This window comes from Podarcis bocagei (genome assembly GCF_964188305.1).
Source record: "Podarcis bocagei genome assembly, chromosome: 6".
Lineage (NCBI taxonomy): Eukaryota > Metazoa > Chordata > Lepidosauria > Squamata > Lacertidae > Podarcis > Podarcis bocagei.
Genome location: NC_138130.1, coordinates 86646773 through 86674561, shown reverse-complemented (window position 1 = coordinate 86674561; position 27789 = coordinate 86646773). Strand labels below are relative to the sequence as shown.

The following is a 27789-nucleotide window of genomic DNA, read 5'->3' as shown; positions in this document are numbered from 1 at the left end:
TTCCAAAATCTTTTCTTTTTTCTCATTTTGTTTTTTCCTCATTATTGAGTTTTGTTGAATCAAGAAACCTCGCATCACCGCTTTGCTTGCGTCCCAGATCACTCTTTTCTCAACGTCAGCCCTCAAATTTATTTCAAAATAGTCTTTTAAGGTTTTTTGGGCCTTCATCAGGATTTCCTTGTCTCGAAAGAGGGCGTCATTCATTCTCCATCTAAATTGACCAGTTGTTGTTAGTTTCATTTCCATCTTCACGGCGTTATGGTCGGAGCAAGTTTTTGGGCAGATTTCTACCTTCTTAATCTTTGGAGCCATGCCACTAGTAATCCAAATTTGATCAATTCTGGTCCAGGTCAACATTGCTTGGGAGAAAAAGGTTCCCTCTCTCTCCAGAGGGTTCCTTGTTCTCCATATATCTATCAAGTCCATGTTTTCAGTCATTTCAAAGAAAGTCTTAGGAAGTCTCCCTTCCTTACTGATTGTTAGTCTTTGTGCCTTATCCATATTAGTGGAGACCACGCCATTCATGTCTCCCATAATTATCATATTGTAATCCAGGTAGTCCGTCAGGGTTTCATGAAGTCTCTTAAAGAAGTCAGATTTGCCTTCATTTGGTGCATAAATTCCAACAACTAAAAGTTTTTCTCCTTGTACTTGTATCTCCACTGCCAAGTATCTCCCTTGTTCATCTTTAAATATCATTTTTGGAGCCCATTTTTCTTTCACATATATTACAACTCCTCTTTTCTTAACTTTGTCTGATGAAACAAATTCTTGTCCTAGCCTTTTATTTGTAAGTAGTCTCCTGTGGGCTCTAGTTATGTGGGTTTCTTGTAGGCATATCAAGTCCAATTGTTCTCTGTTCAAAATATGAAATACTTGTCTTCTCTTCAATGGCCCATTCAGTCCATTACAATTCCAACTAAGGAATTGCAAAGCCATCTTGTTATTTTCTTAAGGCTCCTCCAACAGCTCCAAGTTGTTGCTCTTCTTCTGATGGTGGTGGTTTTTGTCCAATCGAGAGATTCAGGATATCTAGTGCTCTCCTCTGTTCTGCCAGTACATCCACAGTCCCCTTCTGTAAGTCCTCCTGATTTCTTGCCAAAAATTTGTCTTTATCTTGAATTGTCTTTATTTTCACCTTTTTTGCCTTGTAATCAAATGACAATCCTTGTGGAAATTCCCACCTGAAGCGGATGGAATTTTTCTTTAACAGAAGAGCCAGGTCCTTGTAGAAGTTTCTTAAGTCCAAGATATATTTTGGGATATCTTTGAAAATCTGTACAGTTGAGTTGCCAATTTGCAGGGCCTTTTCAAAATGTAGTCCTAATATTTTGTCTCTTTCCTCCTTGGATCTAAATGTAATCAGGCAGTCTCTCGGGGTCTTTCTGTCCTGTTTTTTACCCAGTCTAAAAGCTGTTGTAATTTTAAATTCGTCTTCCTCCAGATCCCAGCAGTCCGCAAACTCCCGTGTCAGGTATTCCGCAAGGTTGTCTCTCTCGTTCTCCGGAATCGATCTTAATTTCAAATTTCTCTCTTTTCTCTGTAACTCCCACAAGGCCAGAGTTGCATCATGCTCATAGACCTTCTTGGCAATCGGCTCTAATTTCTCTTGCGTCTCTCCAGCAACAGCTTTGGCATCTTCGGCGATTTGGCGTGTAGTAGCGTTTTCCTCGACCAATTTATTAATAGATTCTGTGTTCTGGTTTAATCTTACTGATATTTCTGTTAATTTTTGTGTATTTTCTGAAGTCTGTTTTGTCAAAGACTCCAGAGTTTGATTTATCTTAAGCAGAGCGTCTGTCACAGCTTCCATAGAGGCAGCTGCTCCTTTTTCCTGTTCTGTTATTCCTGCTGGTCCTGGAGTTGCAGCTGAAATTGAGCCTCTTTTCTTTGTCTGTTGCTGTTGCAGCTGTTGTTGTTGTTGCCTAATTTTGGCTCTTGTGACAATCTCTTCTTGTGCGCCACTCATGTCAAGGTCACTTCCCACGGGAGCTGTTTCCTGTTGGAAAATTCCACTGTCCTAGGCCGTGTCGAACTTTACTTACCCTCTAGGGGGAGCAAATCAAAATGGCCATAAAATAAAGTGTCCAAATACAAGAACAAAGGAGAATGTCCAAAAGTATAGAAAAAAGAGATTAACACAGTCAAAGTCAATATTGCTATAAGCTTGTAGCTATAAATTGCCACAGTTTCCCAGTCTATGCTGTTTCTCCTTGTAATACACTGTAGCCAGTCACTATGTGGACTTTGTATCACAGTATCACTTTGCGGGCAAAAGTCAGTTCAGTGACCTATTGTTCTGAGAAGGCAGACCGTTTCGTGCTTTCAATAGATGAGACAGCAGAGGATTTTACTTCAGGTAAATCATGCAGTTTTTAAAGTCTTATTCACCTCCCCTCTGCCCTGCTAGCTAGAGGGGAGATCCAAAGTCTCAGTGCCCGGTTAAGTTAATTAAAAAGCGGGTTTCATCGGATGCAAGTTTAAAGTTCCGTTGCTTTCACTTTCATGCAGTCGGGGGGAGGCAGACTTCCTTGATTTAATCCCCCGCTTTCAGCTCAATTTTCAAGATTTAAAAGGGTCCCAATTGTTTTTCAAATCCTACTCACGGGAATTCCGTCCAGAATTTCTTTTCAGGAAGAAATCGGCGCTCTCCGCTTATGGCGACGCGGCTTCACTTCGCAGGCTGGGTAACGACTCTCAGCACCGCGCTCACTCCCGATGTCGATCCGTAGCCTTTAAAAAGGCTCTTTCACGGTACCGGGGGGCGCAAAGGTGCCCACTGAGTCTCCTTGTTCTCAGGCTTCAGCGCCTGAGATTTTAGGGGTCCCCCGCTCGCCGTAGCGGGTAAGACCCGAACTTGCGAAGCAGTCCTTCTCCGGAGCTCGGAGGCAGGACCGCCATTAAGCGCTGGCACCGACCGGAAGTCGATAACCATGTGTCAGGAGTGCTCTGATGGTGTTTCCTGCTTGGCAGGGGGTTGGACTCGATGGCCCTTGTGGTCTATTCCAACTCTATGATTCTATGATTCTATGAACTATAGTTAACAGGGCTTAATTCTCTCTGAACTCATTGGGATTTACATCTGATCAGACATGCGTAAGATTGTACCACTCAAATTATAAAATACAGGCACGCAACAGATTTTGATTTAAAAAGGAATGCTTGCCCAATTTATGAGGAAGGGCCGTAGCAGAGTGGAAGAGTTTGTTTTCCATGCAGAAAGTCCCAGGTTTGGGACCTCCAATAGGGCTGAGAGAGACTTCCTGTCTGAAACTCTAGTATAAGGCAGCACCCTATGTTCCATTTCTAGTTAAAAGGTCTCTAGTGAAACTCTCCGACTACCAAGATGACTAAGCAACAGTTAGGAGAAAAACAGCAACAAAGAAATCCAAATGCATCCACAAAAAGGCTTGAATCTACATATGGGACTCTGAATCCTGGGCAAAGAATCCTACTTGAGGAAGGCTTTAGATTAGATTATGAATGTTTACTAACTCCTGGATTATGTAATTCATCAATATTCTTAAATGAAATCCAGAACATAGAGAGAGAAAAGGTAATAGAAGAAAAGCCCCTGTATCAGAAAATCCATATTGTTTTGAGTCAGTTAGCACTTTTCACCTGCAACTGCTACATCCAATACTAAAAGCTTTGTGTTGATTTCAGTCCACCTATCCAACCAGTTCTGTGGCACACAATTCATTGGGAAATTAATGGGAGTGCTGATTTGTACAACTGAATGATATTTTTCAGATAGACGTAAATAGTTTTTACTTCATTCATTGCATAATGCAAAATGTAGCATCCCAAACATCGTCCAGTTATATACATTCTTGCAAGGCCCCGCTATTGTATGCTAAATCAATCCATAAGTAATATGGAATTCCCTACTGCATACTCACAGCGGTGCTTACTTTCCTCCATAAACTTGGGGGGAAAGAAGATTGCTTGTACAGATTCTAGCTCTACTAAAACCATCAATTACATAATTCTTTGATTAAACTGGGGAGTGGGGTATTATCTTTAAGAAAGTAATTATCAGAGCATTGTCCTAAACAAATAACTATTAAAAGATTAAAAGCCTTCAAAAGGAAAATTACCAAAATGCGCTTTAGCAATAAACAAAGCAAAGTGTTAATGAATGAACCTTCCTCACTCAATTAATTCTCTCCTGCAAACAACAAAATTCTTCTGCGCACACCTTATGAAGAAATCCACTTCTAGCCCAGGCAGATATTTTGTTCCTGTCAAAACGCTTTCTAAAGTCCCCCGCTCCCTGCACTTTTGTCTGCTGAACAGCAAAGTGTAATTCTATTTTCAACATACACAATAAACTGGAAATGAAAAGTCACATTGCTGTTATCATCATTAACCAAGCATTTCCAATTTCATACCAAGTTTCATCACTATAGCAAATCATTGTCCTATAATAAATTAAAGAAACGTACTTAGATGAGCACACTCTAAATCACTTGCCTTGCACGTACTGAAAAAGATGAAGTGTGGATTTTTTCCCTCCATGCAGCTAAAGGGAAGGAATTCATAAACTGCTTGGAGGAAGCAGAATAATGCAATTAAAATACATGACCTCTTATCAACACATCTGGGACATCAAAGTAAGACTTGGATAGTTAATCTATATAATGGCACCAGGCTCCCAGAAACCATTGATTTGCCTTGTTACCATTTTGGAAGAACAATGTGTTTGGTTCATGAAACAAATGTTTTCCTAACAAGTGTTCCCAGCACAAATCTTGCTGATGGAAAGTGTTTTAACCTCTGTAAAGATTATTTGGCAGTGGGTGGAATCCACAAGGAAATTCTCTCCTGTAAGTTATTGTAATTAAGGGGATTGCGAAAGAGCAGGATTCTAATTTACAACAATTAATTGAAATGCAATTTTACATTAACTTTATTTCATGTTTACATGCAGCACAGTACTGCACATTAAAATGGCAGACCACAAGGGTTTTGATGCAACAGAACTCACGCATAACCGCTTAAAAAAGATTATCTGTTATTTCGTGGGGAAGGTAGGCCCCGAATTCACTCCTACTCTGCTTTTCTCTTTTAAATGGTTGACTGGTGAGATAACAACAACAACAACAACAACAACAACAACAACAACAACAACAACAACAACAACAAATTTATTTATACCCCGCCCATCTGGCTGGGCCTCCCCAGCTACTCTGGGCGGCTTCCAACAAAATATTAAAATACTGTAATGCATCAAACATTAAAAGCTTCCCTAAAAGTCTGGTAGTTGTTATTCTCTTTGACATCTGGTGGGAGGGCGTTCCACAGGGAGGGCGCCACTACCAAGAAGGCCCTCTGCCTGGTTCCCTGTAACTTGGCTTCTCGCAGTGAGGGAACCGACAGAAGGCCCTCAGTGCTGGACCTCAGTGTCTGAGTAGAACGATGGGGATGGAGGGAACACTTAAGTGTAAGGCCGGCTGCTGGGCCTGGCTAGGGAATCAGACATTCAGCAACTGTTTGTCATCCCACATCTAGCTAGTAAATATGCATGATCACATCCCAGTCAAAACACAGAAGATGCAATCCTGCTAAATTGACACCTGTACCAATCTACTCAGAAGTCAGTCCCATTGAGTTTAATGGGGCTTGCTTTCAGCCTAAAGGTGAAGTTTTATTTCAGAGATGGAGAACATGTGACCCACAAGATGTTGCCGGATTGCAGTTCATAAGGCCCCTCACCATTGATTGCCATGCTAGCTAAAGCTGATGAGATTTGGAGTACAACAACATCTAGAGAAGCACAAGTTTCCCTACCCTGCTACAGTCAGTTGATGCAGCCTAGACTAGCGTTAGCTTTTTCTGCTGCTGAATCACACAATCTAGGGCTGCAGCTCTCTCCTTGTATCATTTATTTTGTTATCACCGGGTTGAGCACTGTTTTCCTTTTGGCTCAAGACAGAGGTGAGGTAGGTCGAGCAGTTCCATCTTCTCTCTGTCACCCAATAGCATTCATCTCCATGCAAGGGACCTACTACTTGCTGGTTCTTCCTCTTACCTCAAACACCAACCTTTTTTATTATTTTAAACCTCTCTTGCAAGCCTAAGCTCATTCTGAGCTTTAGCCCTCCTGACCTTTTCTCTGCAAATGTTGGCTACTCATGCATACTCTTCCTTCGTGATTTCCCCTTTATTCCATTTCTTATACATGCCCTTCTTAAATCTCTGCTGATCTGTAAGCGCCTTATGCAGCCACACCAGTTTCTTCAGTTGCTTCTCGTTTTTCTTTCTTGTTGGAATTGTATGCATTTGTGCCTTCAATATTTCATCTTTAAGAAACTCCCATCCATCTTGGGCTCCCTTCTCTTTGAGCTGATATCTGTAAACTCAGACTTTTCAAGCTCTTTTCTCTCTGCACCCCACCTGGGTAACTTCCAATTAAATTTTAACACTAACTCTCAAGAGCTAATCAGGTCATTTGTCAAACTGAGGAGAGAAAAAAATCACCTGAGTAATAGTGTGTGTGTATGTAGTTTTACGGTACATTGAACAAATGTTGTACACCAACCTCACTTTGGCAGAAAAGAAATATGGTATCCCGACTAACAACCGAGAGAATTTATTGTGACGTGGACCAGTGCTATTGAGCATAAATGACATTGTGCAACATCATCCCCCAAAACTTGTCAGCGTTGGCTGTGTGCAGTAGGTGGGAAAAGTGAAAGATTTTCACATTCTGTGACTCCCACAAAATAGTTGTAGGAGGAAAAATGGGCAGCCTATCCATGATCATCTCAAATCTAGCAGACAGAGTGCAGGACTTCCTTTCTTTAAAAAAACAAACCCAAAAACTTTTATTGGGTATATTGGCTAAGTATTGCAGAAAACACAAATGGTCCTCCGCTGAAGGGCTTCCTAGAGAAAGGATAGAATGTTCTATCCAGATCTGGTACCTCTGATCCTTAGCAGCTATCTCCAAACCAGGCACAGCGCTGTTTCCGTACATCCCAGTTGAAAATGCATCCTGCACTTTGAGTTTCGATATTGAACTCTTGAGCAAATCTACATGACTGGACAGGCTTCTTTAAACAACAAAACAGAAAGTTTTCAGCAGGTGACAAAAACAGTACAGCAGAGACACCTGCCGAATGTCCAAGGTGGCTGGAATTCCCAAAGTGCAGGTGCCGCCACACTGAAAGATCAATTCCTTGCAAGGAATTGCAAGCAGCTGTTAGAGTTGTAGCAGCAACAAGTTGTTCCCTTCCATACTGCAGTAGCACAGTGTGGGCAAGCAGGAGTCTGTTCTCCTGCTTAGATGGTGTCTTCAGTGCTAGGAACTCATCAGCTGCCAGGAGAAGGTTCAATCTCAGCTTCAACAGATAGAGAAGGACATCTACATGTAAAGGACAATGTTTTCCATTTGGGACACTCACAATAGTCATTTGGGATTATCAACACTCACACATGAATGCTTTGACATTCAACCGCATTGTAGACTGTAAAGCATAGGAACACAGGAAGCTGTCTTACACCGAGTCAATCTATTAATCCATTTAACTGACTGGCATGTGGCTCTCCAGGGTTTCAGGCAGGGTTTTCCCCCCAACCCAGCTGGAGATATTGGGGATCGAATCTGAGATCATCTGTATGCAAGGCAGATACTTTATCAGTGAGTCATGGCCCATGCCTAAAACAGACACTGAAGTTGAAAAAACAGATGGAAAGAATGTCATTGTGCTATAAAGAACACAGAAATGAAACAGTCCACACCCAAAGCCACTCTTCACAGATTGGCAAGCTGGTCTCTGGCAATGAAAGCAGGTTTGCCAATTCGGTTTTAGAACTGGAGTAACCCCCTCATGTGCGGGACGCGGATGGCACTGTGGGTTAAACCACAGAGCCTAGGACTTGCAGATCAGAAGGTCGGCGGTTCAAATCCCTGCGACGGGGTGAGCTCCCATTGCTCGGTCCCTGCTCCTGCCAACCTAGCAGTTCGAAAGCACATCAAAGTGCAAGTAGATAAATAGGTACCGCTTCAGCGGGAAGGTAAACGGTGCTTCCGTGTGCTGCTCTGGTTCGCCAGAAGTGGCTTAGTCATGCTGGCCACATGACCCGGAAGCTGTACACCGGCTCCCTCGGCCAATAAAGCGAGATGAGCGCCGCAACCCCAGAGTCAGTCACGACTGGACCTAATAGTCAGGGGTCCCTTTACCTTTTTAACCACCTCATGGTTCAAAATGTTTCGAGGGTGGCTGAAGGCCAAACCAAGGAGCTGTACTTGCATGCTACTGTTTAGTGAAAACTGTAACTAGGGACTGATTGATTGACCTACATATTACATAAACTTGAAAACAGGGGAGAAAGAAACCCCTGCAGACAGAAAAACAAAGAAGAAACCAGCAGGGTTTGGGAGAAGCTGCTCTTCAGTTTACAGTATCCTTTGAAAGGCGTTCAATTAAACACAGTGGACAAAAGAAAAGGTGGTAAAGACAATTTGGCGTTTCAAAAGCATCCAATCACCTCCCATAAGTGGGGTTCAAAAGACGTTAATTAAAAACACTAGGTTGCTGAGCTAGCCAAACCTTTGATCTGACTGTCTATGACAATTCACAGTCTCTTAATTAAGCTTCCCTACAACAGCATGCTGAGATACTTTGGTGTTCCTGTAATCATTTTATAGGTGGTAACAGAAACTCTGAAAATCAGAAGGCTATAAAGATATTACTTCACATTTATGCTGCACATTTCAAGTATTTAGAAAGCCTCGTATTCAGTATTTCAGTAATCCTTGCAACAGGCAAGTACAGTGGTACCTCAGGTTAAGTACTTAATTCGTTCCGGAGGTCCATTCTTAGCCTGAAATTGTTCTTAACCTGAAGCACCACTTTAGCTAATGGGACCTCCCACTGCCGCCGCGCCGCCAGAGCACGATTTCTGTTCTCATCCTGAAGCAAAGTTCTTAACCCGAAGTACTATTTCTGGGTTTGCGGAGTCTGTAACCTGAAGCGTATGTAACCCGAGGTACCACCGTATTAGAACCATCATGCTATAGAAAGGAAGGCACAGGATTTGTGGCTCAGATCCACAGTTCACACTTTTAGGTACAACACTAGGATCTTCAGGTATTTGTCTGAACAAGTCATACTTAAATGCAGAGAGAGGGGCAGGGGGGCACATGCAACGTTGCCCCCAACCTATCTGTGTTTAGTGGGGTCTGCAGGGGACTTTTACTGAAGTTTACTGTGCAACATCATTTCTGTGAAAAATGAACATTTACTACTAAGCCAAGAAACATGGTAGGAAACGATTACTACCATTAAAAATGCACAAAATATAAGAATACTCCTTTAAAAAAAACCAGCACTACACGCACCTCTGAGTGCAACTCAAAGCTTTATGGAGTGGCACATTGTTCCTGGAGAGAATGAGATGGCTCTTAGGAAACACAAGAACCTGCCTAATCCTCACAATGATCCTCACATTTTGCCCCTGTTGGATCAGGCTAAGTATTGGTGGCTGGCCCAAAGTTAGCCAGTGAGCTTCATGGCCAAATGAGACTTTGAACATGGTGGTGGTATTCAACTAAGTCCTACTCACAGTAGACATATGGAAGTTAATGAACCCAGGTTAACCCTGAGTATGACTAGTGTTGAATACCAGTCCTGGACCAACAATCTAACCCAGGAGCGGCCAAAATGGTGTCCACTAGTGTCTGTTTATTTCTGGTATTTCTTGCCCATCCTTTCCCCTAAGTTACCAGGGAAGGTTACATAAACTATCATCAAAAAGTAATGCATGACCAACAAACCATAAAACAGCAAGAATAAAAGCATAAAACAGATAAACCATGGAACTGTATGAACAAACACATCACTACCTTCCAGAACATGCACACACAAAAGTCTTTGCATTCATACAAGCTATTGGAAAGTGGATTTGCTTTCCCCCCTATTTTTCCTCTGATTGCTTCTTTTGTAGTTAATGTTGGCCTGTTTCCTCATAATCTATGAGCCACAGCTTGAACAGAGTGATCAGGCAAACAAACCACCCAGAAGGAATCCTTACTTGCCTCTGGCAAGAGGCTAACTGCATGGCTGCTCCCCGTTGTGCCCTTAGAAAGCCTTGCTAAGTCCATGCAGCTGGGGATTTGTTTTCTTAATGGGTGTCGCAAGGAAACATATGTGCCAGCCTCAGACTCAAGGGAAGATAACTCTTTCTTGGTAAGGAACCCTTGATCACTTTTCAACACCATGGCTCCGAAAGTATGTTCATGAACCAACTCTAGAAAATATAATTTGTGGCCATAAATGCCACGGGTATTCGAAGTATCTGAAAAAGAGGCAATTATTTCATAAACATAGACCAGTTCCATCAGGCTGCATGCATCAAGCAGAGATGCCACTTATAAACTGCATCATCAAAAAGAGGGCCTGGGCAACAGACTGTGGCCAGATGACTTAGAATCATAGATTAATAGATTTGTGGAATCATAGAGTTGGAAGGGACCACAAGGGTCATAGAGTTCAGCCCCCTGCAATACAGGAATCTTTTGGCCCAACGTGGGGCTGAAACCCACGCCCCTACGTGTCTCATGCTCTACTGACTGAGCTATCTTGTTGAGTATTAATTAACTAACTAAACAATTAATTAATCAAATCATTTCTATGCCACTTAACTACAATAGCCTTTCTGTTTACAAAGGCACACAGAGACAAATAAAAATCATTGAAATCTATAAAATCAAATTTGAATTAAAATGCCTGCTGAAGGGAAAAAGTCTTCAGTAAGTACTGAAAGTTTGGGGGGGCAGAGCTGGGGTGGGGGGTTGCTGTCTGACCTCCATACATTTGGGCCCACACCATTCTGAAACCACCTGCAGCTTCAAGGTCAAGTGCAATGGAAGTTTTACATAGAGTGCAGTATTCCAACAACCTTGAAGGCAACATAATGGTGATAAGAATGCAAGTGGGTGCAGCAGACCTATTTACTCACATAAATGATCGTGTTCACCAAAGGTGGTGGTGTTGTGCATACTGTATTGGCCCAAATATAATATAATTATATTAATAATAATTTATTATTTATACCCCGTCCATCTGGCTCAGTTTCCCCAGCCACTCTGGGCGGCTCCCAATCGAATGTTAAAAACAATACAGCACTAAACATTAAAAACTTCCCTAAACAGGGCTGCCTTCAGATGTCTTTTAAAAATAGGATAGCTGCTTATTTCCTTCACATCTGATGGGAGGGCGTTCCACAGGGCAGGCGCCACTACCAAGAAGGCCCTGTCTGGTTCCCTGTGACCTCACTTATCGCAATGAGGGAACCGCCAGAAGGCCCTCTGCGCTGGACCTCAGTGTCCGGGCTGAACGATGGGGGTAGAGACGCTCCTTCAGGTATACAGGACTGAGGCTGTTTAGGGGTTTAAAGGTCAGCACCAACAGTTTGAATTGGGCTCGAAAACGTACTGGGAGCCTATGCAGATCTCTCAGGAACAGTGTTATATGGTCCCAGCGGCCACTCCCCCCCCCCATTTCCCCCCCTAATTCTGACTGTAAAATTTTAAAGTGTGGCTTATATACACAACCTTATGGTATGCAGCCAGGAGCGCGGGGCAAACAGTGCCAGGAATGCGGTGAAGTGGCGCCCACCCCGCGCATCCTCCCCTGTCCTCTCCCCCAAGGGGATATTTGTTTTCCCTGGGAAGGGAGAGAGAGTGAGGAAGGGGAAAGGCCACTGGCAGGGAAGTGCAGCTCCCCCCTCCCCGGCCCAGTATGCAGTAGCGAGGAAGGGAGTGGCTTATATTCGGGTAATTTTTTTTTTCCCCCTCCAATTTTAAAGGTGCAGCTTATATTCGGGTACAGCTTATATCTGGGGCAATAAGGTAACTCAGCAGTGAAGCACCCAATTTGCACATAGAAGATCCCAGGCTCCCTGCAATGATGTCCCATCAGAAAGAATTCAGCTCATAAGGGAGGATGAAGAAGACCTTTCTCCAAAATCCTGAAAGGCTGTTCCTGTTAGAGTAGACCACAACTTGTGACCCACCAAGCTGCATGTAGGTCACCAGTCACAAAGAATGGGCCACCGGGAGCTCAAAAATGCAAGCGAGTGTGTCAAGAAGCTGGCAGAACCGCAATACAAGACTTGTACTATTATTTCCACTGCATCTGGGTCTCAAAGTACAGTAGTTTAGAAGATAAAACCAAGCACTATACAAAATCTAAAACATAAACTAAGCAGCAGAGATTAAACATCAGAACAACATTCGTGGTGCAAATAAAACTGTTTTGACCATTTGTAGACTATGTTTGGGAACCAAGCACACATCTCAGCCAATTGCATGAACTACAAAAGTAACACTTCTTTAAATCCTAATTTCAGCCTGGGAAAGGTGGCAGGCAAGGACTCCGTGCATATGATGCAAGGCTCTATTTTGGTGAGCCCTTGTTTGGTGGGTTATGTATCAAGCAGGACTGGACTATCCTGGGTTAAGTGAACCAATAGCACAAAGACGAAGCTTTAAAGAGCTAGACGGACTCAACTCCTGACTTATCTCAAAGAGAATGTTTACGCCAGAAATCAAGTGATACTTCTGAGCGCATTCATGAGGCCAGTGCACCATTTATCATACTTGTTATGGGAAAAGCGCAAGAAGCATAGGGGGGAAATGGGGGAGGTTTATCACCATAGGAACAATTTTGTGAGTCTGTACAGAGGGAAAAAATGCACGAGAGAGAAACATTCAGAAGGGAGCAAAGGTCAAAATGAGTAACTCCTGGAATGCAGCTGAATTTGTATGTGGCAAGCGAAGGACCCAAGATAAGAGCAGAACAAGCTGCTTCAGTTCAAAGCACATGCAGCGGAAGAGTTAAGAACACGCCCACCAAAACTCAATAAAGAGAAAGAACACACCATGGAGGGAAAGCGAGAGTCTTTCAAACACAAATGTTGTCAGCAAACTATGCTATGCGAACTATCTTAGTATATTAACAGAATAAAGCCATGCATAAAGGATAATTAAGTGTTCTGTACCTAAAAGGGATGCGGGTGGCGCTGTGGGTTAAACCACAGAGCCTAGGACTTGCCGATCAGAAGGTCGGTGGTTCGAATCCCCGTGACGGGGTGAGCTCCTGTTGCTCAGTCCCTGCTCCTGCCAACCTAGCAGTTTGAAAGCATGTTAAAGTGCAAGTAGATAAATAGGTACCGCTGTGGCGGGAAGGTAAACGGTGTTTCCATGCGCTGCTCTGGTTCGCCAAAAGCGGCTTAGTCATGCTGGCCACATGACCTGGAAGCTGTGCGCCGGCTCCCTCAGCCAATAAAGCGAGATGAGCGCCGCAACTCCAGAGTCGGCCACGACTGGACCTAATGGTCAGGTGTCCCTTTACCTTTACCTAAAAGTACTTTTTGCAAATCCAGAGGCTGATAAAGGTTCTACCAAGATGTTGCTTCAATCATGATTTATATCCGGTGCTTCGGATTGCCCACATCAGTTTCTTTTCAAAAAGCAGCCAAAGGAGCCCTGAACCAGATTAGGATTGCAGCACAAGGAAGAGGAGGGGTTCAATCCCTCAGCTGTGCTTTCCCACTGAAATGCCACTTCCCACTATCTCATTTTCCCCCAATGTTAAGTCCACATTTCCACATCAATTTGCAAGTTCTTGTGAAAATTCATCAGCATTTTAGTGTGAATCTTTCGCAATATACAGATTTGTGTGCAATTTTGCCCAACACACACATTTTTGCAGAGCAATTCCCCATGATATAAAGCCTTTTTGTGCACGATTTCCACTAATATAACCATTTTTACACACGCTTTGCCACAGAACATGAATCTTGTACACATTAGTTGGCTGGAGAAGTGCACCAGAAAATTTGGAGAATTTTGAATTTTAAGAGATGGCTGTGTTTTGGTTCTCGTATTGAACTGATAAACCAGTCTCATATAACCAGCATGTTTGAGCCTAATTAATGCATGAAGGGGTTAATGCCATAGAGTCAGCTGACCTGCCAGGCTTAGCCTATGTCACTTCCCCTCACCTTCAGAGGAAATAGGTAACTAAACCTTTTGTTCTCTCAGTTCAGACAACAATGCAGGATGAAACTTATGTTTTCCTATACCAATAGTTCATATACCCTTTTAAATGTGTTTGTTAGAGGGTGTGGGTGTGTTGGTTTGTTTTATTTTGATTATGTATTTGGGCTTTCATCTTGCATTTTTATGCTGCGAATCGCCCTGAGATCTATGAACGAAAGGCGGTATACAAATTTAAAAACAACAACAATAAAATGGTTTAGAAACATTTACCACCTTGAAACCAAGCAAAATTTTATGGGCTGTGTGATTTTTCTGTCTGCTGTATGGAAATGTACATGAATCTAACCTTTGGAGAGTTTGTAAGTAAACCGTTTTATAACTTACCAAATATGTGGTCTTTTTCTACGTCGGTGGAAGTGGAAAACTTCGGAATTCACTGAAAAGGCCACATTTTAAGGTTTTACAAACTATACTGCCACACTTTTACTTTGCTGCAAGTTTTGTCATGTTAAATCTCTGTTAGAATTCTCTTGCCAAAGGGTACTTGTCCCAAACTTGGGTGCTGGCATCCAGCATCTAGACAGGGCTTGAAAAGACCCTGTTTGAAACTTTGGAGAGATGTAGCCAGTCAGAATGTAAACAGCAGAGTTTGATGGACCAATAACTCAGTATAAGTCAGTTTCCCCTGGTTTCTGCTGGCACTCAGACATCAGCCACTGCTCTGGGAATCCCAGTCTCATAACTTCAGTCTACAGAGGCATGTCCTTCATTGTTCTGAGCCTGTTCAGTCTCAAACCAGCTCTCTCCAAACAGATGTCTCCTTCCCTCCCACTCACCTCTAAAAAGCAGAGTCAGGCTTTTATTTTTAATTCTTGACATACTTTTAGGAGAGCTAAAAATAGTTCCTCCCCCGCATCTGTCTCCTTCTCTTTCCTCACCCCTTTTTTAAATGTTTCTATGCAATTTTATTGGATTTTATTTTATTATTCATGAGTTAAAGGTAAAGGTAAAAGTACCCCTGCCCGTACGGGCCAGTCGTGTCCGACTCTAGGGTTGTGCGCTCATCTCACTTAAGAGGCCAGGAGCCAGCACTGTCTGAAGACACTTCTGGGTCATGTGGCCAGCGTGACGAAGCTGCTCTGGCAATCCAGCACCAGCGCAGCACACGGAAACGCCGTTTACCTTCCCGCTATAAAGCGGTACCTATTTATCTACTTGCACTTAGGGGTGCTTTCGAACTGCTAGGTGGGCAGGAGCTGGGACCGAAAGACGGGAGCTCACCCCGCCGCGGGGATTCGAACTGCCGACCATACGATCGGCAGGTCCTAGGCACTGAGGTTTTACCCACAGCGCCACCCGTGTCCCCTATTGCCCAGGAAGTGTGGTCCGATCTCTGAGCCATGGACTGGGCCTATGGAAGGGCGGAGTGGCATGAAGCAATCTTTTCCGCAGTTGCAAGGAGGATGCCTTCCTAGACGGTCTGAGATCCAACCAAGGAAACATAAATGCACCTCATTGATGGTAAATTTGCAGTGTGCCCATAGTTTTAATCCAGGAAAGAAATAGTGTCTGAGGTATTAAACTTTCGGAAATGCTGTGTTAGAGGATTCTTCAACCGGTTTATCAAAATCCTAAAGGCTCTTCCAGATGTCCTATTTACGGAGCATTCATCCTTATTTGCTTGCACAAAGTTTACATGGAGATTAGATTATATCTGGTACTTTACTGAGCATTCATTATTTGCGGTGAGGTTGTATGACATTGAGTATTCATCCTGACTTGCTTCCGGAGTGTTTGTAAGCCTTCCCTTTTATAGTCATCTCACACTTTTCAATGCATCTCCACATCACTTTCCTAACCACAAGGAAGTCTGATTCTTTTAAAGTGGATTTGATTCACTAGGGAAACAGAGCACTTCAATCCACTTTAGTCAAGCAAGCCTAAATTTCCCGGTATGTGCTGAAATCCCTCCCACAAAATGCTGACAAACTAGAGGTGCCCTAAATCTTTCTTGATTGGTTGCTCGTCCAGCCACTCTTCTTCAAGTGCAAACTATTGGTGCAATCCAGCATTGATTTAAGAACCTGCAGGACCACCTTACCCCATATGAGTCCATTTGAGGACTTTGGGGTCTACAGACCTGGCATGGTTACAGGTGACACAAAATACTCATTCTGCAGTCATAATAAACTGATTTTTACCCAGGCCTACGGCTATTAAATAATCTATGACCTGTAAAAATGTGAGGGAGAGGCCTGATAGTATTATGGTTATTTTTTTATTAGGCTGTCTGTCAGTATGTTTTTTTGCTGTTTTTATCAGTGATGTTCTGTAATGTGTTTTTAATGTTGTGCACCACCCTGGCATCTTTTGATAAAGGGACGTATATAAATTGAATAATAATAATAATAATAATATAGCAATAGCATTTTCATTTAGGCAAGCCTTTCCAAACATGTAGCTGTTAATATGCTTTAATCTTCTAACTGTTCATCTTACTTTTAAATGTTTCAATTACTTGTGTTTAACTGTTTTTATTGATGGTTTTGATGTTTCTTGTAAACAGCTTGGGAGTTTTGTTACAATCAAGCGGTATATCACTTTTGTTTAATAAATAAATATGAATTATCACCGATGATGCTGTGAATTCCACTGTCTTGCAACCTGACTGGTGGCTGTTCTGGCTTTTGTTGGAAGAACTCTGCGTGCACTCAGTTTTGTGGGATTTCAAAAAATACAGCTTGCTGAGACATATTTATTTAGATGTTTTTCTTTCCCCACCCAAATATGTTCTAACAGAACTTCATCAGGAAAGCATTCCCTGGACTTGAAATTGGTACAAAATCTCTGCTGACCATCATTACTGAAAAACAGCCATTTATGGTTCGGACTGCGAAAATTATATCTTCATAGAAGGCTCGGCTTGTGTTGACCCGCAACACATTTGGTCATGTCATGTTCTACTTATCCAACTACTCTGTACAAAAATAAAAGCAATGTTGCTTTTGTCAGAGATTCTGGGTACAGTGCCCAAATCAATGATAGCTCAATTTCTAACAACAACAGTTTAAATTATTCTTGTTAGAAATAGTCCGCTTGCAAGCCAGCAATTAATCACAAGGTTTAAAATCATAGGAGCTTTCGGACAACCTAACAGAAACTTTGGGTGAAGGAATTGCTACAGAATGTTTTTTTTCGGGCTTTCCCCTTCTTAATATCTGGAAAGACAGCTTACCTCAACTCAGACGGTGGCAGCGATTGCGGCCTGGTGCAGTTGCCAGGGAACGAAAGAGGAGAGGCAATCTGCGTGGTTGGCCGATATTAGCATCAGCCGACTGTGGGGCTGCTGGGATCACCCACCAAAAAATTAAATTTGATCAGGCCAATTAGGGCCCCTTGTGGGTGGGTGAAGATCTGGTGACTGACCTGGAAGGGCCAGTCTTCTGTGGGGTCTGCTAGTCAAACATGGAAACCAGCTGCGCTTCCAGCAAACAGCACAATTGGGAAGCAGTTGCCCCACCTGCTCACCGTGTTGTGTGGCTGTACTCATGTATAGCTTTGCTGTATTCAGGGCCAGGAAGGAATTTGCCTGTAGACTTACTGGGCCTGTTTGGGCTTTTGCCTTCCTCATACCAATTGCCACAACTTTTGGCGGAAAAAAGGCATTATTTGAACTTATTGTTGGCTGAATATAGTAAATTGTTTTCTCTAGCACACTTCAGTGGCTTCCCCTCAACACATTTAATAAATCTGATAAATAATAATAATGTTTAAGGGGCAAATCTAACCAAAGTCCCCAGATATTGCCCTTGTAATAACAAAGAAGTGAAGTCAGGGCCACATGTTCTTTTTAAATGTAGGTTTTTATCAGGGGGTTGGGATAGATCCCATTACACAGTCCATCAGCAAAGTCTCTGTTGAGCATTGTATTGGATGGCTCTTGTTTTTAAAACATTCCCAAGCAAGTTGCAAAATATCTAAATATTGCAATTTCTCTTATATAATCTGAATGTCTTCTGATTCCCCTCCCTCTTTTAATGCTTTCATGTGCTTTAAATTCTGTAACTTTTTGTGGTCGGTAGACAATTACAGCTGTTCGGCAGTAGACTCCCTCAGGAAGTGGTGGCCTTTTAGCAGAGGTGGGATGGCCATCTGTCATGGATGCTTTAGTTGAGATTCCTGCATTGCAGGGTTTCTTCCAACTCTACAATTCTATGATAGTGTGATTCTGTGTATCTATTTCCTATATATAATTCCTCATCCATTGGCATTCTCTGCCCAGAAAGTCTTGTCCAACGACATCTTTGCTTACTAGCAGGCCCAGGCTGGGGGGGGGGCATATGGGCCGCTTGGCCCGGGCCTTCGATTCCAAAGCGGGCCTCAGTCAGCATACATTCCCTATGTATTTTTAAAAAGCACTTGTATATCTATATTTTCTATTTTGTCTTTATATGCAGATACGGTTCGAGCCTTGAAATAAAATTATTTGTCAGCATAACTTTTGTGAAAATTATTTATATACTTACTTATTTATAAGACTTCAGTTATCCCCAGGGTATAAAAAAGGGGGGGCACATTATCTACCTGGCCCAGGCATCTGCCTGGCTCTGCAAGGCCCTGCTTACTAGTAAAGGAAAGGAAATGTGTTAAGTTGTGGGCGAACATATCAGACGACACAGCGATTCTTCAAACAGCTCTTGTTTATTTCAGAGGCCAGAACAGAACTGAACTGAAGAGCTCAGTCAGTCTGCTTATATAGAGCTCCAGAACAGTGTAACTGTTGCAACTTTCTAAAACTATCCAATCACTGAACGCCACTTTCAATCCTTCATTTGCATACAAACTATCCAATCACTGAACATCACTTTCAATCCTTCATTTGCATAACTATCTACAGTATCCCCCTGCTGGCCCAGGGTGAGAACTTCAGTACATAACAAAATGCTTACAGCATTTTCAAACTTTCACACAAAATCGATCCCTTCCCAACTGCCCCATCCCAACTTGCTTCACTACAGACAATAGTTTTTATTGAGTTTTAAAATTTGCTTTCATTGGCTTCTTGCTCCAAGAATTTTAACACTGATAAACAAAGCCCCATTGCCTTTAGTTCTTGCCTTGGGAATTTGATTTTCTTTCTCCCTGATTGCAGCCTTACAAAATGCACACAGAGGCTTCGGTACCCTTAGAATATTGTTAAAACACTATTTTCCTGTACGAACACGAGGCGGGCACGATCACGGTTTCAAACTGCAGGTCTAGGTCAGAGAACTACTATTGATTGCGATGTACTCTACGCTGTGTCTTGCTGATTTACAGGAAATTTTATTCAACCCCGGCGCATGCTTTCCCATGGCAGAGAAACTCTCATCTCTATTAAATTGCATCTCACCTCAGCTATTTGCAACCTCCGGAATACCAGACAGTAGACAATGATTTTAAATATCCTCATTAAAACTACTCATTATGAGCATCGAGCATTGATGAACAATAAATCACCTCATTAAAAAACAACCTCAGGTACAATTATGTCACTAGAACTGGTCTCCATTGCTGAATCCCTCAATGAGGCTTATGGGACTCCTTAGAGACTAGCACATTACAAGGCAAACCTAGGAAGACCCAACGTCAAATTTGCCTCAGGATATTAATGTGCAAACTGGGTGGGAATTGGGTGGGCAAGAGATAGTGCATAACACTTTCTCACCTGCTAATTCTTCCCTACAAAAGGGCATTTTCCGACCATATTGGCTGCTCTTTTAATCCACAGGTGGGCTCCAGAAGTGGAAATGTGTCCCGCAGGCAAAATGTAGTGAGGGAAGGAAGGATTTGCAGGGGGAGGGTCAGTGAATGTGGACGTTACAGTGGTACCTCGGGTTTCATATGCTTCAGGTTACATACGCTTCAGGTTACACACTCCGTTAACCCAGAAATAGTGCTTCAGGTTAAGAACTTTGCTTCAGGATGAGAACAGAAATCGGGTTCCGACGGCCAGTCACAGGGCCTCGATCCTGCACACACTCCTGACAGGCAGCGGTGCAGCGGCAGCGGGAGACCCCATTAGCTAAAGTGGTGCTTCAGGTTAAGAACAGTTTCAGGTTAAGAACGGACCTCCAGAACAAATTAAGTACTTAACCCGAGGTACCACTGCATTAAGGAGCCTCTCTCACACCTGCCGATCATGTTTCGTGATGCCCCAAGGGTGCTTCCAAACTATCATCGTTTTCGGGTAGGGTTCAGTCCTAACCAGGCAGATAACAGGTGTGCAATTAAAGCTAGCGACACAGGTGGTGCTGTGGGTTAAACCGCAGAGCCTAGGACTTGCCGATCAGAAGGTCGGCGGTTCAAATCCCCGTGATGGGGTGAGCGCCCGTTGCGCGGTCCCTGCTCCTGTCAACCTAGCAGTTCCAAAGCACATCAAAATGCAAGTAGATAAATAGGTACCGCTACAGCGGTAAGGTAAATGGTGTTTCCGTGTGCTGCTCTGGTTCGCCAGAAGCGGCTTAGTCAAGCTGGCCACATGACCCGGAAGCTGTACGCCGGCTCCCTTGGCCAATATAGCGAGATGAGCGCCGCAACCCCAGAGTCGACCACGACTGGACCTAATGGTCAGGGGTCCCTTTACCTTTAATTAAAGCTAATTTAGGGTTCTTGTGAAACAAAACCTAATTTCCCCCAAAATATCGGACTTCTTGTGATAAGCAAAGTTGCCAACGAATGTGCAGGATAACCCTTTCTTCCTGCTACACTATATAATTCCCACCACGAGCAAAGGAGGCTGGATGCTCATTAAATAGCAGACCTGGTCTAATCTCTCTGCAAACAAATCAGGCTGAACGCTTCTCAAACAGGTCATGGGGAAGCGACCCCTACGCCATTCCATCTTCAGCTAGCCTCACGCTGAATCTTAATACTTCTAACAAGCTCCATTCCTGGAATCTGTCCTCTCTGCTGGACATGCACCTTGAACCTAAACCCACCAACTGTTTAAAAATGAAGTTTGGTGGAACTAAGCCATTGGGCTTTGAACTGTGTCTGTAGTTCTTACTTCTCATGCAATCAAATGTTTGGAAGGGGGAGGCAGAATCTGGCTTGCTATTGTTTTTAAAAAAGCTTGTCAATCTAAATTTCATAATATATATATTTTTTTGACTAAATGCTCTCCCGGTTGTTAAGCTACATACCATATTACTTACAGAATGTTTAATGGGAAACAGCAAGCTGGAGTCACTGCTTACTCTTAATTAGATGGCAATTTTTTGGGTATTTCCCTAGCGCTACATTGACTACAGGAAAGAAGCTTAAAAATTATACACACAGGAGCAAGATAAAGCTTATAGGATTTTCCAGGTCATGGCTTCAGCTGAATGGCAAATGAATGCACAAGTAAAGCAAGCCTACAGAAGCTAAAGACTTCAGGTGTAGCACTATTTTATTAAGCTCCAGTAAAAACCAGAAAAGGAAACAAAAGCAATTCTTCCAGGGTTTAATCAACCTTGCTTAGTCAAACTCAGTCTGTGTACACACCATACATTTAACGCAGAAGATTTTCTCCAAGAGAAGCATGGGAACTGTAGTTTAGCCTTCAAAGAGCTACAATTCCAAGCACCCTTAACAGACCTCAGCCTCAGACTTCAAGGATATGTATTGCTCAAGGCAATGTGAGATCAATCAAAGTTAAGTTCCTATGCTGACAGTGTAGATGAGGTTTTATTTATCTATATACAGAAAGATGAAAAATATTTACACTATAGAATGGGATATGACCTATCACATTTGCAATAAAAAACATTTAAAACAATCATGCTTCTTCAGAGAGGCACAGAAAAATAAAAGAAATAAGATAAAACAGAGGGTTGAAAAGGGAAGTGGACAAAAGGGGCAGAAATGTCAATTATCTGTGCATATAACTCTCCATCTTAATTGAGGATTGATTGATTGAGGATGCTAGTTAATATCCATGAGAAAAGTATAATGGCAATGTATAGATAATCAGAGGAACGAAAAAGACTGATAGTGGCCAACTTCTCCCACAACTTGTTGCGTTATTTGAAAGTAAGCACCATTGAGATCAATAGGAGAAGATGTAAGATTAGACAGATACTTATTCCAGCTTTACATTCAAGCTTAGCTCTAGTGTGGGCATCCAGATCCATTTTTAGAAACTCGCAGTGCAGAGAAAATAAAGGCAGAAAGAGAGCAACAGAGTCAGCAATGGAAAAGGAGGTGAGTAATCTCCACATTTCTGCATAATCATGGTAGGATTGGGGTCTGCAGCATAAGATAAGCTTTGCGACAGGCTGGCTGTGCTTCAAATGAATTGCAGTCCAGAACTTATAAGCAAGGCAAGTCTGAAAGCCCAGTGTTTTGTGTATTCTAATCTTCAGACTTTAGTTAGTTGTTGTTGTTTTACTTCTGAGTAAACATGCACAAGACAGAGTTGCAAAATCTGGAATAATTTGAGTGGCTGCCATAGTCCTATCCAGACTTATTTAAGTGTAAGTTCACTGCTTCTGAGCCACTGTGTTTTGGAGATCATCTCAGGCCCGCTACCCACCTTCACTGCTTTCGAAAATAATTAAGTAGACTCTGCAAGCTCTGTTCTGCAAAAGAGCAGTTGCTATAATTGGTAGTGCCCTGATCTTTGTTGCCTTTCTCATATATGAATGCTTTAGATGCTCAACAATTATTTGACCAATTTCAAATCTCTCCCGCTTGTGTTCCTGGTGGAGAAGCACACGCAACGGAGCATTTTGTTTAATTATTTATTTTAATGGTCTGCTTTAGCCGAAAATATGAAACCCTCAATGCCTGCCAAGCCTTTCTTATTAGTAACAGCCTGGGCTGGACAGCGTGACATTTCTCCCACCGTTTCGTACCACCCCCTGCCGTCATTGGACACATCACACTTAATTATCCATAAGTGAACATTTGACACAGTGGGGAGAACTGGGCTCTGAGCGAAGGCAATGCTTATTTTTGAGAGACTGTTTACGGGTCTGAAAGTGTTCTATTCCCAACATACCCAAGGGCCTCTGTAATTTCAACCCATTTCCCAAATGGCCCACGAAGCACATAGCAGGGGCCTCTCTAAGCTGCCACCGTCGGATCAAAACAGAAAGATCTCAGATCTTAAGAGCGCTAGTTGGATGGCGAAAGCATCATGTGCCATTTCGTCCCCCATATTCCCAGAGCTCAGTGCCAGAAACTCTGTGTTCAAGTGAGAGAACAGAATGTTGGCCCAATACCGGAGAACTGAATTCTTCATGGTTCACAAACAGAGACTACAAGGATGAAAGACCTGTCGGGTGAGGGAAAGCTGAGGCTCTTTTTAATGTTTAGCATTCCAGCTAAGAGACAAGGACACACATTTGAGCGAACGTTAAATGAAATTGTGAGTCTGCTCAACGTCAGTTTTTATGGCGGCGCTTCCACCCTCAGCCCTCCGGCAGCGTCATATTTCTCCCCATCATGATTGTACAACTTTCTACAAATTTTCATGAAGCTTCTCCTGGAAACACTAAACAGTAGAACAAGCTCTTTCCTTTTGGCATTTTTAAAATGAGTAGCAAGGTGTAAAAGCTCTCTCGAATCCCCTTTATGGACCTCTAATATAATATGTAAGATTATCGCTCCAATGCAACAGTTATTTAAACTCAAGATTCTGCTACTAGGTATGTCAGTGTGCTGTACCAATTGTTTTTATTCATGTATTGCATTAATCTCCCACTGCTCTTCCAGGAGATCAAGGCACTGCATGTAGCTCGCTTTCCCCAAGTTTAACTCCCAACAAGATAAATCAGGCAGAGAGACAGAGACAGAGAGAAAAGGGCCCTCAAGTGTTTTCATGCCTGAGGAGGGATTTGGAAAAGAAAAAAGCCTCAAAATAAAATGTGAGGTGTGTGTGTGTGTGTGTGTGTGTGTGTGTGTGTGTGCATATGTGGAACTTAAATAAAATCCAGAAATGCCCAGCGATTCTAAGAAGCCAAAACAACAACAACAACAACAACAAAGCAGCGAAGTTTGAAATCATTGGTTAAAATCAGTGCCGTTTTTAAAAGATTCAATCTGCCATCTTGATTCAAAATGGAGTCAAATCATACCCAGACACAGACAAAACCTAATTCTTCATTATACACCTTTAGGCGCCAGGCAAAAACGTTCCTTTTTAACCAAGCCTTTGTTTGATTTTATTGACACCCTATGGCCTTTTAAAATGTGGTGGGGTTTCATTTGGGGGGAGGGGTGTTATTGGGTTGCTGCTTTTATTTTGATTATGCATTTTGTGGTTTTATATTTCGATATTATTTTGTGAACCGCCCTGAGACCTCCGGGATTAGGGCGGTATATAAATTCAACAAATAACAACAGTATCAACAATTCTGGTTGCGATATTGTAAGAGAACAGAAAGACAAACAACTTTCCAAAACGTATAGCAGATTTTTAGTGAGGAAACAGCTCTTGGCTTGTTTTTCATCCAAACAGTCTACTCTGAGGGCAGGTTATTTCGGCTGTATCATGACATTGGTACGATCCAATCATGCCCTCATGAAGTATATGCCATTTGGAGTACAGTGGTACCTCGGGTTACATACGCTTCAGGTTACATATGCTTCAGGTTACAGACTCCACTAACCCAGAAATACCTGAAGACAAATACCTGAAGATCCTAGTGTTGTACCTAAAAGTGTGAACTGTGGATCTGAGCCACAAATCCTGTGCCTTCCTTTCTATAGCATGCTGGTTCTAATACGGTGGTACCTCGGGTTACATACGCTTCAGGTTACAGACTCCGCAAACCCAGAAATAGTACTTCGGGTTAAGAACTTTGCTTCAGGATGAGAACAGAAATCGTGCTCTGGCGGTGCAGCGGCAGCGGAAAGCCCCATTAGCTAAAGTGGTTCTTCAGGTTAAGAACAGTTTCAGGTTAAGTATGGACCTCCGGAACGAATTAAGTACTTAACCCGAGGTACCACTGTATACTGCATCTCCCTGAGAATCCACAGGCCTGTCACCTTCCAGTCGGGAAGCTGAGCCTGAGCAGAAACCCACACAGCCCAAGGCACGTAAAATAAGGAGGTGGCAGAGTCCCTGAACAAACTATCAGAGGTGCTCATGCCAGGAGCCGGAAGACTCATCCTCCCTCAGAGGAGGCCTCTGTGCCTGAGTCTGCAGCTCAAGTGCTTCTGAATAAAGTGAAAGAATAGCAGACTGGATTGGACTGGCGGCCCCAGGGGTATTGTTAAGGAATGGCCTACAGGGCCCTTCTTCTCCCCAGGCCCTAAGCTCTGCAGGCAACAGAATGGGTGGCATTAGGGATGTGTTTCTCTCCTTTTCCTTCTACTTAAATAAAAGCAAGTTGGCAGCTAAGCTGCATTGCCATCGCTACCAGAGACGGACAATTTCAATTTCTTTCTGTGTGTCATTTCCCCCCAATCTTAAATTCAATTCTCCACACTTCCACAGCTCTTTGCCATTCTTCTCCTTTTTACAAATGCTCATGAAAACTCACCGCCATTTTACTGCGTGTTTCTCCTAACAAACACATTTTTATATGTAGTTTCAGCCAATACACATATTGTTACAAGCCGATTCCCTAATACAATGCTTTTGTTTGTATGTAATATTCACTAAATATATGCATTTTTAATGCACACTTTCTCCTAATACAATGCAATATTTGTACATTGGTAGTTGTTGTCATTAATAGCCATAATAATATTTACCCACCCTCCACCCTCACGTCCCAGGGCATGTTACATTTGAGACCTGCATTGCACAATTCAGAGACGCTTCAATTCTTCAAAGGATAATTGTGTTTCTGTGGGCATGTTGCTTCGGGAAATGTGAATTAGATAGCTACTCATTGAAATGCAAACAAAATCAAATTTCTCCCACATCCCTAACTTCAAGTTTAGGTTCACTGCTGCTGTGCACAAGGGCGGACTTTGGGCTCTCAAATTTCAGTGACAACCTGTGCGATACTAAAATTGAGCACCTCCTGCCTCTCAATGCTGCCTCTACAGCTTCGTTTTGGTGGCCCCTGCAACCACTACCCTAAAATTGCCTCTGCTGCAGCCAACTGAAACCTCAACTGCTCCTGGGATGGAAAGCAATGTCATTTCAGTTTCCCTTTGAATATACAACATCCCAGAAAAAGAAAGGGAAATGGCATCATATCCCTTCCCAGAAGCCCTAACGGTTTCAGTTTCATAACAAGCTCTGCAGAGAAGAGAAGCAGCTATCCTTCCTTCTTTGCTGCAATTTAAAGGCAAAGGAGCAGCCACAGCACCCAGTAGTTAATAGGAGGAAATATGGCAATAGGTTTCCTCCTCTCCAGTCTTTGTACCTTATTCCTTAGCTTCAGATGGCAAAAGAAAAGAAAAGGCAAACAAAATAGAAATCTATACAAATGAAGGTCTTGTTTTTTTGCTACTTCAGATTTTCGAACCAGGCCATGAGTGAATATATAACTTTTATCAATTCTAAACCCAGGAAGGTAAAGGCATGATTTGCTCCAACTATACTTCTTTCTGCGTTCACTTCATTTTTGGGTCCTCGGGTTCTAAGTTGATCAACAAAGAACAGATCAATCTCGTCGATCTGAGGTTGTTGTTATGCACTATTTAATCACAAAAGACTGCAAATAACAATAATGTTTTTATTGATGTACCTGGGAAAAAACTAATGAAAACAGGAATGGATTTTTTTTTTTTTTTGCGATTTCTGTATTCAGAATCCGTAACTGCATCTTTGCAGAAAAGTACTGCAGATAAAGAAGAGTTTCTGAACTCTTATTTGTAGATCCTTTAAATAGTAATTGTAGATCCTTTTAATAGTAATTATAAAGTTGCAAAGAAATAATAACTTTCCACTAGTTATTCACAACAGCTTCCAATTACAGGCAACAAAGAAGGGTGTGAAATAGCCGTGTCTTTTGTGAAGTAGCTGACACGTTTCTCAAGAGCAAGACATGCAACACATCGATAGGGAATGACAATAAGCAAAGAAAGCAGTTGACATTACACCAGAACATAAATGAAAGCAAGCCAGTTCTTACTTTGAATGGGGAAACTTTTAATTGCATTATTCTCCCACCTTTTTTCTCCAATGGGCACTCATGCTAGGATGCAAAGTAACATGCAAACTAACAATTCAAAAAACTTGTTCCCTTGTGAAAAACACATACCTGCTTTCCCAAGTAAATCCAAACAATCAGCAATGTTCAGCATCATTGGAATTAATAGGGAAAGCTTTGCATATCCCTAATTAAAAATGCTAAGTGGCTATCCAAGATGCTATTAAAGTTCAATGAAGCACAACCATTAGTGTGTTGGGTGATTTTTTTATTTTTAAAAAACCACGTTGCCATCTATTCTTTCACTTTTCTCATTTACAGCCACTGACAGCTGTCAAATTAGCCAGCGTAATTCATTTTGGAAACCATCAGAGTCTAAACAAGTTTTGACAACTAAGCGTGAGGAATATTGTGGGGGAGAAGGAAGGGACAAAACATCCAGAATTTGAATCTGGGATTTTTATACAAAGGCTGCAGACAACAGCCAAGTGTCAAGTTTGTTGTTGTTTATGTTGTCGTTCAGTGATTGTGAATGAAGGAAGAATTAGAGCCCCGAAATTATACCTGGCAGATGTCCCTCATGGTCCAATAACATTCAGGCCATTCCATTTGAATTTTAAATGGGACAAAACAACAACAAACAACAATTCAGGGCTATGAGTTATGATGTTAAATGACTTGGCTAGCATCAGGCCT

General features: G+C 42.4%; 1 protein-coding gene across 6 annotated transcripts in view; it reads right to left on the bottom strand.

Annotated features, from left to right (window-relative positions):
* The window catches only part of GUCY1A2 (guanylate cyclase 1 soluble subunit alpha 2), a 503968-nt gene that overhangs the window by 441160 nt on the left and 35019 nt on the right, over positions 1-27789 (bottom strand). The window lies entirely within an intron of this gene.